The sequence below is a fragment of the Triticum urartu genome, chromosome 6 (genome assembly GCF_003073215.2).
Source record: "Triticum urartu cultivar G1812 chromosome 6, Tu2.1, whole genome shotgun sequence".
NCBI lineage: Eukaryota > Viridiplantae > Streptophyta > Magnoliopsida > Poales > Poaceae > Triticum > Triticum urartu.
Genome location: NC_053027.1, coordinates 192,848,067 through 192,870,801, shown reverse-complemented (window position 1 = coordinate 192,870,801; position 22,735 = coordinate 192,848,067).

Sequence of the window (22,735 nt, the reverse complement as noted above, 5' to 3'; positions counted from 1 at the left end):
CGATAAGGATGTCAAGTGTCAGGGGTAGACAGTAATTTCCATCTCGCAAACACTTGCTTCGGGCAGCCCACAAATTATAGTGGGTTTTAGCCGCTTCGTTCAAAACTTGGGAGAATTAGCACTCATGTTTGCCTTGGGACCTGGCAAACTAAATTCAAATCCAATTTGTATTCGATTACGAATATCCACAGATAATTATACGTTTTGTTATTTATTTCTTCAAAACCACAACAAAGATTTATTCCACCTTTATATATGATTATGATTTATAAATGTCGTGATCTTCGAATTCAGTAGGTTGGATACACTCTAAGTCAAACAGTTATTTCATCCAATACAATATGCTCACACGAAAAAAAGTTCACCTTATGTCAATCATACAAGTGTTGAGGTTTACCTCGCCTAAAAAATTCGGATCATTACAACACATCGACAACATATGGGGTCTTGCAACATAATCCATTCAGAGACATGACACAACATGCAAGTACAATAATCTAATGACAATTTCAACTGGTATCTAAAGAAGATCCGGGATTACCTTGGGCTTTAGATAGCAGAAACAACAGGACCTCCTCAGTCTTCAAATGCAACATTCTTACTTCCTCCAATTCTTGGGTTGCTTGCATAATGCGTGCCGCTAATTCCGTAATTTCCAGCCTCAAGATAAAGATTACCTCATTCATGGTAGCCACACCATCTCTTTCTGCCACTAGTAGAGCCTCAAGCACTATAATATCTGTGCTCAGACTGCTCTCTGGCGGTGTTGCCTCTGAACTGCTACCATCTGGTAACATGGATGGCGCACTGCTTCCACAAATAGATTATGGGGTTGTACATTGTTTCCTAGTGTGAACGGCATCCTGAAAGGTTTCCGCTGGACATCAGTAAGAGATAGTTATCTTATGATCCAGGCCGTAAGCTTACATGGTAAACGACGGACGAATTATTGCCGAGCATGGCAAACTATATTTAAATGCTTCGAAGCAGCATCAGCCGAAAAGAAATTATAATGGTAAGATGAAACTAGGGATGTGACTGGCAAATAAACGACATCCGCCAGTCCCATCTAGTTAGTTTTTGCTACCTCCCTAGTTCATTTTCCTCAAAAAACAAAAACTCTTTTGAACTATCATACCACTAGTGGACTTTAATCGGGATTAAACGGGACCCAGTTGACATCCCTAGTTGAAAGGGAGTGTACAACCGCTATATTTAAGCTGCCAAGGCATCTAAGCAGTTGAAATAATTTGAGAAAGCACTTAAAAGTGTGGCCTCATATAAACTACGAAGACAGTCTTGTGATGAAGTTGAGAGGAAAAGTTAAGGACTCAAATGAAATAGGCATGCATTTCTTTACGATAGTACAACAGGCACTGCTGACATATTGGCCAACTCAGGTATAGCGTAACAACAAATAAGCATTCGAATCAATCAATACAGCAACGCAGACAACTAAACTATTTGTAATTCGGTAGGATTACACATTGAGGGCACAAGCCAATAAAGCAGCCCACTCGCATTACATTTCACATGTACTAAAACACACTAGCTTACCATATGTTGCTGTGAAGCCTAGCTGTTGTTGCAATGTTCTTTGAAGATATCGTCAGCATCCCGTGGTCGCAAATCTAGTTGTTGTAGTTTATTCTGCACCATCTATTTAGGTAAAATTAATTTTAATCGCATGCACTGGTTCGAATTGATCATCAATTGTTTATCTAAACTAATGAAAGAAGGGTGTGTGCATACACGACAATATATCTGCTTCCCTCTATTTTTATGCTTGTTTGAGGTGCCAGCCCCAAAAGAACAAATATTTTGCTTTATGGGGTTGGCAGCTCCATAATTAATAGAAGCATCAAATTAGTCATGCAACTTGGGAAGATCAAGAAAACACAAACAAGTAATGAACAGAGGCTCGGAGCAGTGATGTAATAGCTAGCATCAGAAAATGTAGGGTAAAACAAACAAAAAGCAGCGAAACCACATGCTAGTTTGATGATGTGTAATTAAGCATAGAGAACATTAAGCAGTCTGATGGAACCAACAGGTGGCATCAGAACAAAACTAAAGCATATTAACTATATGTGCACTGGTATGTAATTTAGCACATGTAACATGTTCACTGCTAGAAGTATGGCCCTACAGGTGCAAGAAGAATAACGCGTCTCATGAAAAACTGAATGATGCCCTGAAGAAATTCAAAGGTGTAGTGCTTATGCTAGGAAAGTGAACGTAGGCGCCGGCCGTTGGATAATAGTACCTGATTCTCGGCGGCGTATGGGTATCGTTGTCATACTTGATAGGTAAGGATCGTCGATGGTGCTCGTATTGTGGTTGAGTTTGGGCCGGCTGTCGCCGTCGCTGAAGCGGCTCTGGTGCTACGGTTGCGGCGCCTGTCGACATACAAGAAAGCTCATCTGTGGTAAGTGACAGTTGCACGATAAAGAGAAAAACTGAAGGAGTACAAATCGAAATAACCTGATGAGGCTGCGGCGTCGGTAAAGCAGGGCCGGTGGAGTTGAATATGGTGTCCGTGGAGCGGGTCCGGTGCAGTGGACGAAGGCTTCGGCGGGCGCGTTGTACAATGCTTTCGGTGAGGCGGATCTGTTGCGGCGGACGAGGGCTTGTATGAAGGCCCAGCGAAGGGGCGGACGAGGGAGTCAGTGAAGGGCCTACGCTGTGGTGGACGAGGGCGCCGGTTAAGCAGATCTGGTGTGGTGGACCATGATGGCGGTCAAGGAGATCTGGAGCGGTGGACAAGCCAGTCGCTGAAGCGACTCCGGTGAAGTGGTGAATTGGTAGTTGGGGGTTCCAAGGTGCGGAAGGTAGATCCGGCGGGGTGTGAGGTCCACCACTGTGGCGGAGGACTAGATTCGGCGGCTTGTCGTGGTTGGGGGTCGGGGAGGGGAAGGGGAGGGGCTCTGGGAAGAATGTTGGGGGCAAAGAGGGGAAAACAATGGAGTTACCAAAGCAGCCCTTTTCTGTTCATGTGGCAGGGGTAAAACAGGAATATCGCAGGGCTAAACCTTCGGGCGCGTGATATTTCGATGTGAGCGGGAAGTTTGAAAGCTTTTGGCGCCTAAAATTATAAGTATTTTGCTCTCGTACGGCCGACTATGATATCATGGCCGACAATTTGTTTGTTTTGCACGCAAAAAAATGTGCAAGTTTTGAAAATCAATGTCTCCAACTCGAAACTTAGATTGTCCATTCAATTCAAATATGGATCATTGAGCTACTACAAGAAAATACCATCATACGGTCCAATTCAAATGAAATCCAAATGTGTTTATCCTAAATATGATGACAAAAGCAAAAATGTGTATGTGTATGAATAAAGTGGATGATTATAAAGTTTGAACATGCCCGTATGTGTATATCTCTAGGTTTGATATATGAATTTGAAATCACGAAATCCCGGCTTAAAAAATGTACCTCCATTTAAATGAATTACAAAAGCTAATGATGGAGTCGAATTCCAAAATTCCAATCTTAGGTTTGTAATTCTGGTACATCAAGGTATATCACGCATGTTCAAAAGTATCGTTATCTCATAGTACAAACTGTGAACCAAATTGATCAACCATGAGTGCACAATATCCCAATTACGCTAAAGTCCCTCAAATATAGACATCTCACTCTTTATCTGAAGTCAACCCCCCCCCCCACCACCACACACAAACACACACACACACACATAGAGAAGTCATTCTCTCCCCCAAACACCAACACACGAGCACATTAACACCCCTCTCTCTTGTAAAGTCCGGACCCCAACATAGGTCTATATCACTTTGTCTCTCAGGCATGCACACATCTCTTCCCTCACTCTCTAGGTCTCCCGCTATCTCTCTTACCCAAGCACACACACTATGTAGAATGTATATTTCCCATACACACAAAACATCGCCCCCAAACGTCTATCTCCCTAGTTATGTGGTTCTCGCGCACTCACCTCACACACCACCCCCACTGCAAACAAGCACACTTTGTCTCCTTGTGCACCACTCTCCTCCTTTTATCTCTCCCACATGCGGACCCGCCCCAGCTCCTTCCCTGTATACATATATGTCGTGACTCTTCGCATAGCTCCCTAATGTATAATCGTTCTCGATTTTGCACATTGTTCCCTACACCATCTATTCTAGATCTCTCATGAAGTCCCTATCACACACACAATGACTCGCTTCCCTTGTGTCTCCGTTCATAGGCCAATTTCGGACAACATCAACATTGTCTCCCTATCTATACGCCATTTATGGACACAAACGACCCCTCTCGCCCCCTCTCTTCCCCTCTCTCTCTGTCGCTAGATCTCTCTTTCTCTCGCTCTCACACCCATCTCCCACACACACACTCGATGTCTCTTCCAAATAGTCTGCTCCCCCCGCCCGCACCCGTGCCATCTCGCTACTACACATGTCACACCATTCCCCCTTCCCTTATACTAGGTTTACATCACCAGTGGTCTCTCTACTCCACATACACTCTCTCCCTCTCACACACAAACGCATGCACAAACACACACAGACACGCACAAACACCCATTTATCTGGATCCTCATCTCTCCTCATGTCCGCATGTGTATCTCACACACTCACTCTCTAATTATGTATATGTGTCTCCATGTTACACAACACAAAGCCCCATGTACATGTCTCTCTCTATCCTCCACACACATAGACACAAAGAATCTGTTATCATTGCCCCAGTCTCTAACATATCACACACGCACATTGTCTCTCTCTCTCTCGCAAACACGCTCAACAAGGGTTTCCCCATGAATAACTTACCGTTTATTCATCAACAGTCATGGCAGTACGGTGAACACGAGACGTGAAAAAGAATAAATCTACACGTGCTTAGACCACCTAGTATGACTACTAGGACTAGAGCAAGCCAAAAAGCACGCCGCCGTCACCCCCTCCTTGTCGGCGACGGGAAAATCTTTGTTTACACAGTCGAGAAGTCATTGTGCTAAGGCCCCACATGCTGAGGCATTGAATAGAATGTAGATGCTAGTTTACGGAAGCAAGTATCGATAATACGTTTGTATCTCCATACTTATATTTCTTCTCTTATAAAAAAACCGAGTTGGTGATGATGGTACGTGTGCCATCTTGCAATATAGACCGTCTGATCTATATCTGACGGATGGAAATTAAACTAAAAGATACCCGCACCCCTCTCCACATTTGAAGACAAGGCCTTCCCTCTTTCATCCTTATCTCCAACAAACCTCATTGTTGAGCAATTAGGAAAGGAATCCCCTAGAAAAAAACTGGCCTGGTGGCCGCTGCCGGCATCGTTAATCCCCATGCCTCCGCTCAGTCCGACCACCAACCACCACCACACCCCACTCCTCTTCACCTTATCTCATATTTCTCGAGATATCATTAGTTTTTACACATGGTATTACTCCCGCAAGGGTCAATCACAACAAGTGTTTTATAAAAAAAATGCATCTTGATGTTCCGTGCAATGCACGGATCTTGCTAGTACTCCTACACAAGACTAAGTTGGTGATGCTGGTGTGTCTGCCAACCGTCGTTTCTGACCATTAGATCTACATCTAACGATTGTGAGGTAAGTTGTTGCCTTTTCTCACCAACATCCCACTTGTCTACCAATTTGCAGAAAAACCCATAATTAGTATCTTAAAACCAACCGCATGCCCCCCTGACCTCTCCAAAACAGCCCAAGGAATATATTCTAATTGAAACGTAATATATCTCTAGTGACATATGTATATCAAAATAAGAGTGTTTTGTACCAAGTTTGTGAATAAGTATTATTCTAATTATGATTCGTTGCAACAGACATGAACATTGCTAGTATTTCCAACCATGCATTTTTTCCTAGTATTCCATAGTTTCGAGTTTTCCATCAAGATATTAGTCACTCATGGTTGATATTTACTTTCAATCATGTACACATATGCACTATGTAACTAGCCTTGCTTATTGGCTTCCAAAGCTTAACTTTCACTCCTACTTACAATATGTAGAGTATTTAACAAAAAACTACCACTTTCAACCAGCCCTAGGAAGAATGTATTGTACAAAAAAATAGCAAAAACATACCCAAAATTTCTTAATCCACGCCAAAAACTACCTAGTACTCCTACCGATTAGGTTCGTTTAAACCCATTTATGATAGGGTTGACCCACACGTCCGTGCTGACGAGGCAGCTTAAACCAACACATTTTGTTTGACCGTTGACACGAGGGACCCACATCTGACGTTCTATCCTGTTATTCCCCCTCAAATCATTATTTTTCCTGAACATTACTTCAAACAGTACAGATGTGCGTTCGTCGGTGGTGCCGGTGATGAGCGAGTTGGCCGCCGCTCTGCCGGACGGGCCGGACGCCGCGCTGGCCTCCGCACGAGTTGGCAGGCTGGCCCGAGTGTAACTCACGAGCGAGCAAGCCGCCGCGCTGGCCTTAGCTCGAGCCAGATGGCTGGCCTTAGCGCGGCGCGCGCGAGCAAGCCACCGCGCTGCCGTGCCAATCTAGCTAGCAAACCTTGCAGATAAGCAGCTGGACGGAGCTATCTTGGCTAGCTAGCTGCCGCGAGCGCCGGACGAAGCTGGCATCTGGGCTGCCGCAACATGGGCTCCACACCGCCGGCGGTTTTGACCTCGCCTTCTGCCGGCGGCGGTAGCTGCGTCCCATGGCCGAGGATGACTAGGTGGACAGGCCGGAGGTAGGAGGTCACTCGAGGATTTTTGTTGGTAAGAGCATGTACAATGGTTGATAAGGTAGTCTTATCTTATGTCTGCCACGTATGCAAGTGGTAGTAGTTTCTTGGCGTTTTAGTGGTTTCTTGCATTATTAGAGCAAGTACAATAGAGCTGAGTCAGCGGGCTATAAGAAATAAACTAATATATTTCTTCTTAGTTGGAGGAAAGAGAAGAGGAGAGAGAAGGTAAGCGGGCTCTTCGTGAAGAGCCAGCTCTAGCACATGCTCCTAGGCACTTTGTGAGAATGAGAAGTGGTCCACATAATAAAAAAGTAGTACACTCTTTTGATCTATTATTGTACATGTTGGCTATAAGATGGGCTGTAGATGACATGGCACTGGCTTATAGCCAGCAGCTGGCTATACTATTAACCATGCTCTTAGGGGTTTCTTGTAAGGAACAATGTACGTACTACTAGCGGCTAGCGACAAAAGGCGATTCTAGGTTGCGTTGTACTCCAACGAGTACTACTAGTGGTCGCGGGAGTGTATACCTCGTTTTGTGGGTTCGATCCCGGCCGAACGCACGGCGACCTTTTTAAAAAAAATAGTACTACTACACTTCGCTGCGAGCCAATATTTTACACGGGTAGTTTGTGTTTTGAAGTCAAACGGACGTGCGGCCCCACAATCTGGGTGCAATGGACAGTCTAGCCACGTGAACGGGTTTTCCTTCCCAGCATCCCGTGGCTCGCATGCTCGCCCTAGCCGCACCTCGCTTGCAGCTTCCTCATCAGCTAGTAGCATATTTAAACTAGCACCTCCCAATTAAGCCCGAGGAGCCGGAAAAGCCTGGCGGGGCATTGGGAACTGTGCAATATGGCTCTGTACGTAAAGTGCTCTACTACTACTATGTAGCTTGTGGCGTTGCACGCATGGACTTCACTTCATTATCGGATCTACTATAAAAGAAATTCCTCTTGACGTGTTTTTTTAAACGGAGGCAAAAGCTTTGCTTCATCTCATTCATAAAGAAGGAACTATTAACAAAGTTCGACAAGATTCATTACACCTCCACAAATGGAAGCGAAAAGCCTAGTCTCGCTGTATCAAATAACTCAAATGTTCTGCCCCCGCAGTAACCGTCGCTGATAAACAGGTTGCTAGTGTGTGCGTGAGAGGAGCGGCTGAGTAGGCTAGCTACGTGAGAGGAGCGGCTGAATAGAGCACCGAGAGTACCCACTAGGCCACTACGCAGGTGTACTTCCCCTGCATTGATAGTACAGCGATGGTTCTAGAGAACAGTAGTACCCTCCACTTCCAACTGTAGCTCCTTGGCCCTGAGATTCAAGAGTTCAAAACTGGTGCACTATACTCGACTAGACTAGAAGTACAGTACATCGCACTACTAGTTGATAAAAGTAGTAGTACTACTACTACAGTACGAGTACGTACTCCTCCGTCACATAATGTAAGACGTTTTTTGACACTAGTTGGCGTGTACAAAAAATGGCAAAAACATACCCAAAATTTCTTTATCCACGCCAAAAACTACTACCTAGTGCCAAAAATTTCTTACTAGTGCTATTATTTACAGTATAATGCAATCTCATAACATTCCATAATGCTAGTACTAGTAGTAAATAATAGCCTCGCCCCTTCGCTGAGGAACGATCTACAGTTGGAAGGGACGAGGCCCTGCGGTTACTACGCTCTTATCTCCTCCTCGCCAGTTCCCCTCCCCCCGAAGAGAAGGCAGCTCGTCGCTGCTCCCATGGATTCGCCAGGTGGTTCTCCTCCTCGTCGGGGCTGGGAGACCTTGGACGACGATCCTCTGGGAGAAATTGCACGACCGCTCCGACGTCCTCACCGCCGCAAGACTCGGTGCTTCCTGCACCAACTTTTTCAAGACGCTGCTTAAACATGCTTGGGAAAAGGCCATGCTTGTTGGTCTTCCATGCGTCCTCGAGGAGAAGGTTCTTCTATGGGACAATCCTTCAAACGTCCACCGCTCCCTGGCCATGGTTGCACGTTGACTCCTCTAGAGTTGCTGACGTTGAGAGGTAGTCGGATTTTGTCCGATGAGCAGGTCAGTAATGGAGTTTGATCATGTAGTACTTAGTTATTCTATTTCCATCCCAAAATTTCTCCGCTGCCCATTGTCTTATATATAGGTCTGGGTCGGTGCCAACAAAGATTGGCTTGCATACCTCTGGCCGGATATCACCATCATTTTGCACAACATCCACAGCAGTGCGGCCGTTCCGGTAGACCCCTTCTCCACCATTGGGATCGGCCTTCCGGACTGGCTGGGCTTGAATACGTATGATGATGCCTACATGAGATTGAAGAAGATAGCAATTGCGGACCCGTCGACAAAGCGACACGGCTACGACGATTACTATCTCATCGCGGTGTTCGACATAAGGATTGCCATCAATGCAAGAGGCAGTAACGGCAGAGGCTGGCGCATGTTGGCGGCGGCAGATTTGTACCCCTACACGTTCGAAGACGCCGTGCGCCATCTAGGCCGCATCTTCGCGGTGACAAGCCAGGGGACTTGTTTCATCTGGTTGCCATCCTACGGTGCGGGAGATTACAAACGGAATGCACAAACCATCATTTGCATCCCTAATGGTACTCCATTATTTTGCAGGGACCAGTCATCCCCCGATCAAAATAAGATCGCCAATCTTGGATGTGCATTTGCATCCGTGATTCGGTCTAACCTCAAACCTTGTAGCTGACTTTGGCATATTGGGATCAACTATCTTAGCAGTCGTTACCATGGTACCACTGATGTGCAACATGGTCACACAATCTACCACGATCGGACCGTCACCATCTACCCAGGTATTCCATTTTTTAACCCTCCTGCCTTCACTTTCATTGTTGTACTAGTAGTATACTTTGTAGTACTAGTAGGAGTACTTTTTACCTTGGAGGACGTGTATAGCTAGCTAGGCCCTTGAAGACTTGAACCCACTAGCTGTCACCATTTTTGTTTTTCCATGTATTACTATCTCATCCATGTAGCCAAGAGTGGCTATATATAATAAGCTGGTTATTTTACTTCCTCTATATCGGAGTAGTACTATTTGCTGCACAGTATTACTGACCGCCATATTTGAGCACAACATTATTATGTATGGACCTTGACTATGTACGTCACCATGTGTCCAGATCTGGGATGCCGCGTGTACCAGATGAACGGCACCGAGTTCGACCCCCGTGATGCTACGTGGGTGCTGAGGAACACTCTTGGAGAGTACTCGCTTTTCATCGGGGACAGGTACCCCATTGTGAAGCAGATGCTACCTTACGTGCACGACACGGAAAGGCCTACCGTTCATGAAGCATGGTTGTGTCTTCAGTGCGCACCGCCGGATGAACGACATGCTGGGACACGCTATCCCTGATTTATGCCGCTTCAGCTTGGATGAGTCTCCATCGTGTGGAACCGGACTAGAAAACTGCGACAATGATTCCCATTGCCCACCGCTATGGATCGTGCCATCCATGAAGAACACCTGGGACTGGAACCTAGAGGAGGGCATGTAGCCCATCTATAACGTGTAAGTGGAGTACGGTAATTGTGAATGGTAGCGCTGTGAATATATGTAGACTAGTCGTGCATAAATTTATCACATGAATTGGAGATGAACTTGTGTGGCATACTGGCAATTGTCCTTTAGAATTTATTACTAGTAAATGTGTTATGTGTACGTGCAACTTGTGTGGTTGTTGCACGGGCTCCAACACGCTCTTTGAGAAAAAAAAAAGGTGGCACGGCTTTGGATATACGTGACATGGCGGCATCATATAGTAGCATCGTTCGCTATAGTTGTAGTACACTCCTACTAGGATGACAACTCCTATAAAACCTTGCGCTTGGCTCTTTGCCTCTTCGGGAGGTTCAATAGTTCGTACTCGTGTGAACCTTGCACTTGGCTCTTCGCCTCTTCGGAAGGTCCAACAATGATGATACTACAGTACAATATGCTTCTGGCAATCTGACACCGATTGAACTGCTGCACGTCCACTGCGAGGACGAGGGCGAGGGAGAGGGAGAGGGTGCTGTAGTCAAAACCCTCTCCTCGTCCTGTGAACCACCGCGCGCGTGGGCGAGGGAGAGGTGTAGTAAGCAAGCTTCTCCTCGTTCGGCGAGTTGACGGGACACTTCAAAGCAGTACTAGTACTAGTAGTAGTAGTCCATACTGCATCCTTTCCGATTAATATGGCTTAATTTGAAACGAAAAAAATACACTGGCGGTCAATGTATGTAACAATACGCTCTTTACGGTCACTATATATAGTTTTGCGGCGATTATACGATCACTAGCTCATCGTAGAGCACCGTATTACACCCTACTGACCGGCCACATAGTCGACGTGGCACTTTGTTGACTGGTTAAATTGTCACCTGGTTTCTGGGTCCCACCTGTCAGTTGGCAGAGCAAAGAAATCAGTTAAACAAAACTTTACGCAGGCGCGATACGAGTCCAACCCTTGCGCGCGAACCGCCCTGGCTGTGTATGTGAGTGCATGCATGTGTCCTCCCTCGGTCTTCCAACAAAGAGTGTACATCAGCTATAAAACAAAGAGTGTAGTACATTATGTACATCTACAGTTCCAATGCATTTAGCCTTTAATCTAAATCGATATTGATTGACTAATGCACCAACTTGTGCTGTAGGTATAGGCTACATGTATATCCTTAATTACAGCATGCAACGGCCTTCATTTAATCTTCTTATCTCAATGGTCGCATGCACACATAAGTCTGCTACTTTTGGGCATAAATTATGCCCTGGTCAATGTGTAAATCTATAAATGTACAGTCTTTCACGGACGTAGGGAGTAGGTTGAGCACTTGAGCATGAGCGTGTGTGTTGCGTCATGTGCTGTGTGCCGCATGGGTGTGTGAGTGTTGCGTGCGTCCATGTGTACGTGTGAGTGTTGCATGTTGCATGCATGCATGGGGCATACTCCCTCCCATTGACATGTTCATATTTCAAGCTTCCTCTATTCCCTCCATATGGTGATACTCCCTCTGTTCCCAAATAGTACGGAGTAAAATCCTCCCTCTGTTCCCAAATACAGAGTATTTTTCTTTCTACAGATTTCAACAAGTGACTAGGTACGGAGAAAAATGAGTGAAGTGAGCGTAGAGGCATAGGGATACTGTAGAAAGGAAGTCCTCGCAATCCATTATTCCCCATCTCGGTCAGAGAGAACTATTCAACTAGTCTTCGCAGTGAAGTGACAATACACGCTGCAGCACATGGGACACGTAATTAATAAGCTAAACCAGCGTGTTGGTGTTACTAAATCAGCCTTACCTAGTACTGCCATCATGTTTGCCAGTAGAGCACGCTTCTGCAAATACGCCTACGCACCTCTGTCCTCCATTAACTGACATATAGGCCTTGTTGTGGTAGACCCACATGTCATCAGTGTAACTATTTACACTCCGAAGGACGGTATATCCTGGTAGTAGTACTAGTAGAATTGAGATTGAATGCACTTTCTTCCCCGTCTTCCACTCTTCTTCATCCTCTTTTCTTGTTCCTCCTCTCTTCCCCATCATCGGACGCACACCATTTACCCCCGCTCACTGCTCGCCCGCCCGCGCCATCTTCATAGCTCGCGCGTACCATATCCCCCCACTCACTGCTCGGCCACACGAGGAGAAGCTTCTTCACTCGCCCGCCCGAATCCACTTCCCCACTGGCTCGCAGGCACCGAAAACCCCAATGGCAGAACCGACTGACATGCAGAGCCGTGATTGGAATTCCCTCCCCGATGTTCTCTTGGAGCAGATCTGTAGTCGTATGGACCTACTCAGCATCGTCCGTCTGGCCGCATGCTTGATTTCTTTGTACCGTCTACTCGTCTGCAACCGGCCGGATCTTTTCAAGACACCCTGCTTGTTGATGCCCGATCCTCGCAGGTGGCCCAGACACCGACTTGACGATCCTACGGAGGTTGTCGTGGTGCCCCTCGACATGCTACCACTACCCGTCCACCTGTCCTTCATGCGCGGCCACTACTGGGCGGGCATGAAGGCCAACTAGATCGTCCTCATCCACCACACCGGTAATCCGTGGCATCTCGTGGATATCTACACCCAGCGAGAGATCACCCTTCCATCATTGGATACTGCCGCCATCGAGCCTCGCGGCCCGCCGGACACTCCTGCCTACTGCGCACAAGATGCGTCAAGCTTTTGGCTTGACCTCTGTTTGCAGAAAGTTGTAATCTGCGAAGTGCCCACACCATCAGAAGACTACATGCGTTACAAGCTCATTGCCTTGTTCAACATGGCATTAGTCTATCTGGAATCCGGTCGCCATACATGGTTATGCCTCATCATCAATCTTGTTGAGGCAACATTTCTGTCTGATGCTATAGTGCACGATGGCATCATTTACGCGGTCGACGCACAGATTGGTTGCCTATACTGGTGGAATCTATCATCGTGTAATTATTCTATCTCATATCATCTTTACCTTATGAATACGACTGCCTGTTCATTTGTTACAAATTTAGAATGCATAGCATGTCTATAACCACATCATTGCTATATGTTCCTCTCATTTCCTAGATTTTTATGACCACACATGTTATTGTTAGAGTTGATATGAGAACAATTGGCATCTAATGATTGTTAGAATACATATAATGAGCCTAACATCATGATTGCTATATGTTACTCTCGTTTACAAGATATTTATAACAACACATGTTATTGCTTAGAGTTGATATGAGAACAGTAGTAGTAAGTGCTATGGTAGAATATGAGTAGGCGCTGTCATACCTGTTTTCCTCTCATTGTTACATGATGTTTGAACCATGACATATTGCTAGAATATGAAAGCCATTGGCTTATTTTTTTAACTTGGGGTATGATTATGACCACGGCATTGCAATTCTCTGTCTATGATATGTGTCACCGTTATAATAATCTTAATTCCACACATACTCTGAACATGATTGTTTATTTTTGTCCTTTTGGTCTCCAATTTGAATTGTTGCAGCAGACGCAAATGCGCTGGCCTTCATGATTCCAGGACCTGGAATCATACCAGTCGATGGGTGCTGGTTTATTGCTCGTTCAGCTGACGGTGGTCATTTGATGCTCATTCGCACGTACCAAATTAACCAAACCATGACATCAAACCACATGCAGTACAATGCGTGGGGCGTTCGTGACATTGATGGCTATGGCTGCTTCGTGTTCGAGAAAGATCCCAGCTCTGTTGGGCCAGGCGTATTCAACTGGAGGTGGGTTTACAGCCTCGGCAACCACTCCTTGTTCCTCGGGCTCAATTATCCGATCATCCAACCAATCATCGATCATATCACCGGCGATGATTACTGTGCTATGCAACTTCCATTCGCGAGGGGGGGGGCTGTGTTTACACTAATTGACGTGACAACACGCTGCGCGTGAGGTGACACAAGAATCCCGGCGGCGTGTTCGGGTATTCTGGACTTCAGATTTGGAGTACCACTTATCTATCGAAATCTTTCATCATTCACTTAAAACAGTCGATTGATCATACATTGAGTACCATATAACTGGAGTTACCGATGCAAGTCGAAGAAGGATTGGCCGGTGCTGCCAGCTGGCGTCAAGTTCGATCCCACGGATCAGGAGCTGATCGAGCACCTTGAGGCCAAAGTGAGTGCTGACAGCGCGAGATTTCAGTCTCTCATCGATTTGTTCATACCAACCATCGACAGCGAGCACGGCATATGCTACACCCAACCTGAGAAACTTCCAGGTAAGACACCGATCGGCCGTCTACTTGCACAAACATATTCCTTTGTTTATAGCTCTATTTTTCTTTTTAGACGCAGACCTGGTGAAGCAATTACAATTTGACAGTTAATAAAAAGTGAAACAAGTGACTGCAACATGCCAAAGATGTTATGAAAATGCAACCTAGGTACACTAAAACCTGTATTCACCAATACTGCAGGTATCACACTGAGTGGCCTAAGGAAGCATTTCTTCCAGCGCAATTCCAGGGCGTTCAAAAGGGGCACGTGGATGCGTCGCAAGATATAGTCGGAGTGCAGCATGCACGCGATGTGGCACAAGACCGACAATACCTTGCCGGTGATGGTCAACGGTCGGTAGACGGGCAGCAAAAAAGGTTCTAGTGCTGCACACCAACAAGAACTTCGACCAGCAGAGGACCAACTGGGTGATGCACCAGTACCACCTCGAGGACCTGGAGCAAGAGAAGGAGCGGGAGTTGGTCCTCTGCAAGATTTTCTACCAGACGAACAGTAGGGCCAGGAGTAAAAATATTATAAGTTAGTTTGGTATTGGTAGTTGTACTACCTTGTCGTCCGCAAGTTGGTATTGTTGTTAAAGATCTTTTGGTATGAACTTGCATTTGCTTCCAACCATCATGCCGAGGGTCGACGTGGATATAAAGTTGAATCATTTGTTTTGAAACGAATTTTCAGGCACCCGATTTTCATGTGATGGGTAGCATAAGCACCCGCCGTTCGAACTCCCAGTTCTCTAATTTGTTCGAAACAAGTGCATGCACTTATTATCACGATAAAAGAACAATATCCGTGATGCATCCCAGTTATCAGTCTGTACTTGTCGAATTCTCTCGTTTATTGAGCACGTATATTGTTTTTTCAGGTCGAGCAAGTTTCAACTGGGTTGTAGACTGCCCAGGGTTGGTTTTGTTTTTAACATGCCTAGCCCATGACGACAACGGGGCACAAAGATCCAGCAGGTATCTACTGGCCTCTGGCCCGCTAGCGTTAGTTATATTTTGTCTTATAACATCCGCAGGAAGTTTTTTTTACTGAATCAAACACACAACCCAGTTCTATTTTCCTCTTGAAACGCATGTCCTACATCCGTTTTCTAATCTCTACCTATAGTTTTACTAGTTCATATACACATATCATTATATTGAAAACACATAAAATTCCCTTTTCATATTTACATCCTTATTTTTGTTTTTTTTCCCACCCAGCGCTGATTTTTTTACCACTGGTTTTCCCTTAAACCAACTCAATTGTCCCATGTCTTATTTGCTTACAAAAACAAAACGATTTTTTTGGCAAATCAATAAGTTCTTAAAAAATGTTTATCATTTCAGGATTACAACAGTTCGGACTCCACCAAAATATGCAAAATAAGGTTGAAATTTTTGACTGTGGTCCTGGGTAGAAAATGGGATGTAATAAATTACTTAAGAATTAGCAAATGGGCTGCAAATTATAAAAAATAGCAAATGGGCTTTATGTTGTTTGCCACAGATTTGGAGGCTGACTCGTGGGCCTACTAAGTTCATGTGTACACAAGGTTTCTCAAAAAAGAAACTTAGTCAACAATCGACTCTACCAGAGTCAGACCGTTAGATGTCAATCTAACGGCAATCGTGCTTCTTCAGTCTCTAATCTTCCTGCCCCAGCCGCCCAAACCAGCGCCGTCGGAACCGCCTACTCCCGCCTCCTGTGGCCGGCAGTGCTGCCGGGCAGGCCTCACGGCCCCATCATACTCGCATCCCTGGCCTGTCTATCCCTCTACTCACCCACACCTCCTGTTATTTTCCGGCGACGGCAGCCGAACCAATCAACCCTCATACTCTCCACCGCGTGGGCAGCCACTGTCGTGTCTTCCCCGGCTCCGTGTCGTTCCCTTCGTTGGCCTCGCCGTCGTCCACCGCCCTGGTGCACTCGGTGCGGCGTGGTCAATGATGTCCATCCAATGGCCGTAGTGCTTCTTCAACCTCTAGTCTTCTTGCCCCGGCCGCCCAAAGCAGCGCCGGTCGTGCCGCATGCTCCTGCCTCACGTGGCCGGCTGTGCTGCCGCGGAGGCCTCACCGTCCCCATACTAGTCCCACCGCTGGCCAGGCCATCCCTCCACTCACCCACTCCCCCTGTTATTCTGCGGCGATGGCAGCCTCACACCGCAGCCGAACCAGTGAACCCTCGTACTCCTCTCCGCGTGGGCATCCACTACCGCGTCTTCCCCGGCTCCGCGTCGTCCCCTTCCTAGGCCTCGCCGTCGTCCACCGCCGTGGTGCTCTCGGCGCGGCGTGGTCAATGTGGTCAATGACCGACTTCCATCGAAAGAGTACTGTACGTGGAGCGGCTGACAGCTGGGTCCACGGCAGCAGCAAGGAAGTGCCTCCTTATTACGCGCAAAATAATTATTCGTCCACCTGACAGCAGGGACCCATCGGACGGGCCACCAGTATTTCGCAGAAAAAACCTTTCCCCCCTGACTGCTGGGACCGACCGGACGGGCCACCGTATTTCATGAAAAAAAAACGTTTGCCCCTGACTGCTGGGACCCACCGAACGGACCACCATATTTCGTGAAAAAATGTTCCCCCCACTGTCAGCTCGGACCCACCGGAAGTGCCTCCTTATTACGCACAGAAAAATGAATACTCCCCCTGCTAGCTGGGACCCACCATGGTGGGAGGCTGACTTGTGGGCCTACTCAGTTGACGGGGACGGAGGGTTTTGTCAACTTAGTCAATATGAACGATTCTAGCTCCATTGACCGTATGATGTCCATCCAACGGTCGCCGTGCTTCTTTAATCTCTGCTCTTCCTGCTCCAGCCGCTCAAACAAGCGCTAGCGGGACTGCCTGCTCCCTCCTCCCCGCGGCCGGCTCTGCTGCCGCGCAGGCTGCACCGCCCCACCGTACTCCCATCGCTGGCCTAGCCATCCCTCTACTCACCCACACTTGTTGTTATTCTCTGGCGACGGCAGACGAACCAGTAAACCCTCGTATAGTCGCACTCCCCTCCGCATGGGAAACAACTGCCGAGTCTTCCCTGCCTCTGTGTCGTTCCCTTCCTAGGCCTCGCCGTCATCCACCGCCCTGGTGCTCTCGGCGCGGCCTGGTCAACGTGGTGAACGACCGACATGCATCTGAAGTGGACTGTACGTGGAGAGGCCGACAGCTGGGTCGACGGCCGCACGCAAGGAAATGCCTCCTTATTACGCACAACATAATGATTCCTCCATCTGACATCAGGGACCCACCGAAAGGGCCTCTGTATTTCGCAAAAAAAACGTTACTGCCGCTAACAACTCGGACCCACCAGCTATATCTTCGCACGCAAGGAAGTGCCTCCTTACTACGCACAAAAAATGAATACTCCCCATGTTAGCTGGGACCCAGTATAGTGGCAGGCTGACTTGTGGGCCTACTAAGTTGACGGAGACAGAGGGCTTTGTCAACTTAGTCAATATGCACGATTCTAGCTCCAGTGAGAGTACGATGTCCATCCAACGGCCGTAGTGCTTCTTCAACCTCTGGTCTTCTTGCTCCAGCAGCCCAAACCAGCGCCGGTCATGCCTCGTGCTCCTACCTCCCGTGGCCGGCTGCGATGCGGCGGAGGCCTCACCGCCCCCTACTACTCCCACCGCTGGCCAGGCCATCCCTCTACTCACCCACACCCCCTGTTATTCTGCGACGACGGCAGCCTCACACCATAGTGAACCAGTGAACCCTCGTACTCCTCTACGCGTGGGCATCCACTGCCGCGTCTTCCCCGGCTCTGCGTCGTCCCCTTCCTAGGCCTCACCGTCGTCCACCACCCTGGAGCTCTTGGTGCGGCGTGGTCAATGTGGTCAAGGAACGGCTTCCATCGGACGTGGACTCTACGCGGACAGGCTGACAGCTGGGACCATTGCCACAGCAAGGAAGTGCCTCCTTATTTGTGCAAAATAATTATTCCTCCACCTGACAGCGGGGACTCACTGGACGGGCCACCGTATTTCGCGAAAAAAATGTTTCCCCCCTGACTGCTGGAACCCACCAGCTACACCTTCGCACGCAAGGAAGTGCGTCCGGGCAAAAAACAAAACGATTCGCCCCCCTGACTGCTGGGAACCACCAGCTACATCTTCGCATGCAAGGAAGTGCTTGACAGTCAGGACCCACCTGGTCGAATCGTACGTAGCATTGTCATTCTCGTCGCGAACGTGTACGTACATGCTGGTTGACGTAGAGGCGTGCACATGCCGTAGTAGAGGTGCACACGTGTCGTAGTAGAGGCGCGCACATAGCATGTACACGTACGTACAGCGGCCAGGGTGCAAGAAAGAAAATACGGCCACATATGTGTACATACGGGCGGGGTCTTGAACGCCTACTCGCGCATACGTACGGCCAGGGCTCGTGTACATGGCTGGGTTAGAACGGAGAAACAGCGTCGTCGTCGTGTTCATGGGGAGGCAACAGAATGCGTCGTGTTCATGGGGAGGCAATGGAATGCGTCGTGTTCATCGGGAGGCAACGGAACGCGTGGGAGCCAACCGGTTGGGTCGGAACGGAATGTGTGGTCGTGTTCATCGGAAGGGCTTGGGCGGAACAGGCAATGGAAACGAGGCCTGGCGTAACACAGAATAGAGGAAACGGACCTCCTACGGTCGAAACGGGGGTCCTGTTGATCAGGAGGGGTGTGGCGTACCGCAAAATAGAGGAAACGGACCTCCTAGGTCGAAACGGGGGTCCTGTTGATCGGGAGGGGTGTGGCGTACTGCAAAACGGACGAAACGGACCTCCTACGGTCGAAACGGGGGTCCTGTTCATCGGGAGGGGTGTGGCGTACCGCAAAACAGGACTCCACGGGATACTGTTCATCTCCACCGTCGACCTCCTCCAGCCTCCACGGGCTACCGTCGACCTCCTCCAGCCTCCACGGGCTCCTGTTCATCCAGCCTCCACCGCGCGCTACTCCACCGGCTACTGTTCAACCACCCCTCCACCGTCTACTGTTCATCCAGCCCTCCACACCACGGGGTCCTGTTCAAGCACCCTTCCACGGGCACCCCTCGACCGTCTACTGTTCATCCAGCCCTCCACACCACGGGGTCCTATTCATCCAGAGGCAACACCACCGCTCACTGTTCATCCAAAACCCCCCGCAACGCTCACTGTTCATCCCAGAGGAAGCATCGATCGGCTTCAGTTAGCAGCAGTAGTGAAGGAATCGCTCGATCGGGTTCAGTTAACAGCCATCGATCGATCGCTCGGGTTCAGTAACGCGTAGCCTGCAGTGCAATCGCTCGGGTTCAGTTAGAGCCCAATGCCTCGCTCGGGTTCAGTTAGAGCCAACGCCTCGCACACACGCGCGTACGTGTACGAGAGAAATGCGCATCGCTCGGCCACCGACCTCCCGCCGTAACCGGGAACTCCCCGAAATTTTCCTCGCCCTCGCTTCTACCACGGTTTTTCCGTCATGGACGGCCAAAAGAATGTCATGCAGCTGTGTCTCCGGCCCGCCCAGGAAGAAAAGCCCATTTTCTTTCGTGATTTTTTGTCATAGAAGTAAGAGCCCACCACATCTATGATGATACCGGGTTTTGTCACAATTATCGTCATAGAAGTGTCATATGCATGACAGAAAAAAATCGTTCGGCCCAAAATGTCACGGATGTGTCTTTTTTTGTAGTGGTATGAGTTGTATGTTTTACTTTGGTGCTATCCTATGGTGCCCTCCGTGTCACGCAGGTGTGAGGGATTCCCGATGTAGGGTGCTGCAATACGTTTATGATTCGCTTATAGTGGGTTGCGTGAGTGACTGAAACACAAACCCTAGTAAGGGGGTTATTGCGTATGGGATAAAGAGGACTTGATGCTTTAATGCTATGGTTGGGTTTTACCTTAATGATCTTTAGTAGTTGCGGATTCTTGCTAGAGTTCCAATCATAAGTGCATATGATCCAAGAAGAGAAAGTATGTTAGCTTATGCCTCTCCCTCATATGAAACTGCAATAGTGATTACCGGTCTTGTTAACAATTGCCTAGGACAATTCCGCACACCAATCCACCATTATCCCACACTCTCTATTTATAATATTTAGTAATTTATTCTAAATTTATGATAACAGCACCTACTTTTATATTTTATCTCTCCGATATCGTACAAAGTTATCCACTTCATACCCACAACGTAGTTTTATTTCTCGTTCCTACTTGGAAGCAAACGTTCGGTCTACGTAGAATCGTATCAGTGGCAGATAGGGCTTGAGAGGATATTGATCTTACCTTTAGCTCCTTGTGGGTTCGACACTCCATACTTATCACTTCCACCTTTGGAAATTGCTACAATGATTCCCTGCACTTGGGGATTATCATAGAACAGCACCAACAGCATAATCACGAGCATCACACATAATTTCAAAAGGCAAGTTCCAATTAGGTGGTTGAATAATAGGTGCAGAAATTAAGGCTTTCTTGAGTGTTTCAAAGGCTTCTAAATAATCATCATCAAAAACAAAAGGAATATCCTTTTGCAAAAGACTCGTAAGAGGCCTAGAAATTTTAGAGAAGTCTTTGATAAATCTCCTATAGAAACCAGCATGACCTAGGAAACTACGAATACCTTTGATATCTTTAGGACATGGCATTTTCTCAATTGCATCAACCTTTGCTTTGTCCACTTCAATAACTCTTTCAAAAAATTTATGACCCAGGACAATGCCTTCATTAACCATAAAGTGGCACTTCTCCCAATTCAAGACAAGTTTTTTTTGTTCGCATCTCTGCCAAGCTCGATTAAGATTGCTTAAACAATCATCAAAAGACTTCCCATAAACAGAGAAATCATCCAGGAAAACCTCAACAATCTTTTCACAAAAGTCTGAGAATATAGCAGCCATACATCTTTGAAAGGTAGCAGGTGCATTACATAAACCAAAAGGCATACATCTATAAACATAAGTTCCAAAGGGACAAGTAAAAGTTGTCTTTTCTTGATCAGGTTGAGAAATAGGTATTTGTGAAAAACCAGAGTATCCATCAAGGAAGCAAAAATGTGTGTGCTTAGATAACCTTTCAAGCATTTGATCAATAAAATGCAGAGGGTCATGATCTTTTCCAGTTGCTTTGTTTAATTTTCTAAAATCAGTTACCATTCTATAGCCTGTAACAATTCTTTGGGGAATAAGTTCATCCTTATCATTAGGAACAACAATTATACCTCCTTTCTTAGGGACACAATGAACAGTGCTTATCCATCTACTATTAGCTATAGGATAGATTATACCTGCTTCCAGAAGTTTTAATATTTTCGTTCTTGCCACTTCTTTCATCTTCGGATTTAACCAACGTTGGTGATCAACAACGGGTTTAACATCAGGTTCCATATTAATTTTGTGCTGATATAGAGTGGGACTAATGCCCTTTAAATCATCAAGAGTATATCCAATAGCAGCTCGGTGCTTCCTTAGAACTTTCAATGATCTTTCTTCTTCATGTTCTGAAAGGTTAGCACTAATAATAACATGATATATCTTCTTTTCATCAAGATAAGCATATTTCAAAGTGTCTGGCAATTGTTTTAATTCAAACATAGGATCACTGATGACCCACAAGTATAGGGGATCAATTGTAGCTCTTTTCGATAAGTAAGAGTGTCAAACCCAAAGAGGAGCGGAAGGAAATGACAAGTAGTTTTCAGTAAGGTAGTGTTTGCAAGTGCTGAAATTATAAGTAGCAGAGTAGTTTGTTAGCAAGATAATTTGTAACGAGCAAGTAACGATAGTTGTAACAAAAGTGTAGCAAGGTAGCCCAATCCTTTTGAGGCAAAGGACAGGCCAAAATGGTCTCTTATGATAAGCAAGGCGTTCTTGAGGGTACACGGGAATTTCATCTAGTCACTTTCATCATGTTGGCTCGATTTGTGTTTGCTACTTTGATAATTTGATATGTGGGTGGACTGGTGCTTAGGTACTATTCTTACTTGAACAAACCTCCTACTTATGATTAACCCTCCCGCAAGCATCCGCAGCTATGAGAAAAGTATTAAGAATAAATTCTAACCATATCATTAAACTTTTGGATCCAATCGGTCCCTTACGGAATAGCGCATAAACTGGGGTTTAAGCTTCTGTCACTCTTGCAACCCATCATCTAATTGCTACTCCACAATGCATTCCCTTAGGGCCAAATATGGTGAAGTGTCATGTAGTCGACGTTCCCATGACACCACTATGGGAATCACAACATACATACTATCAAAATATCGAACACAT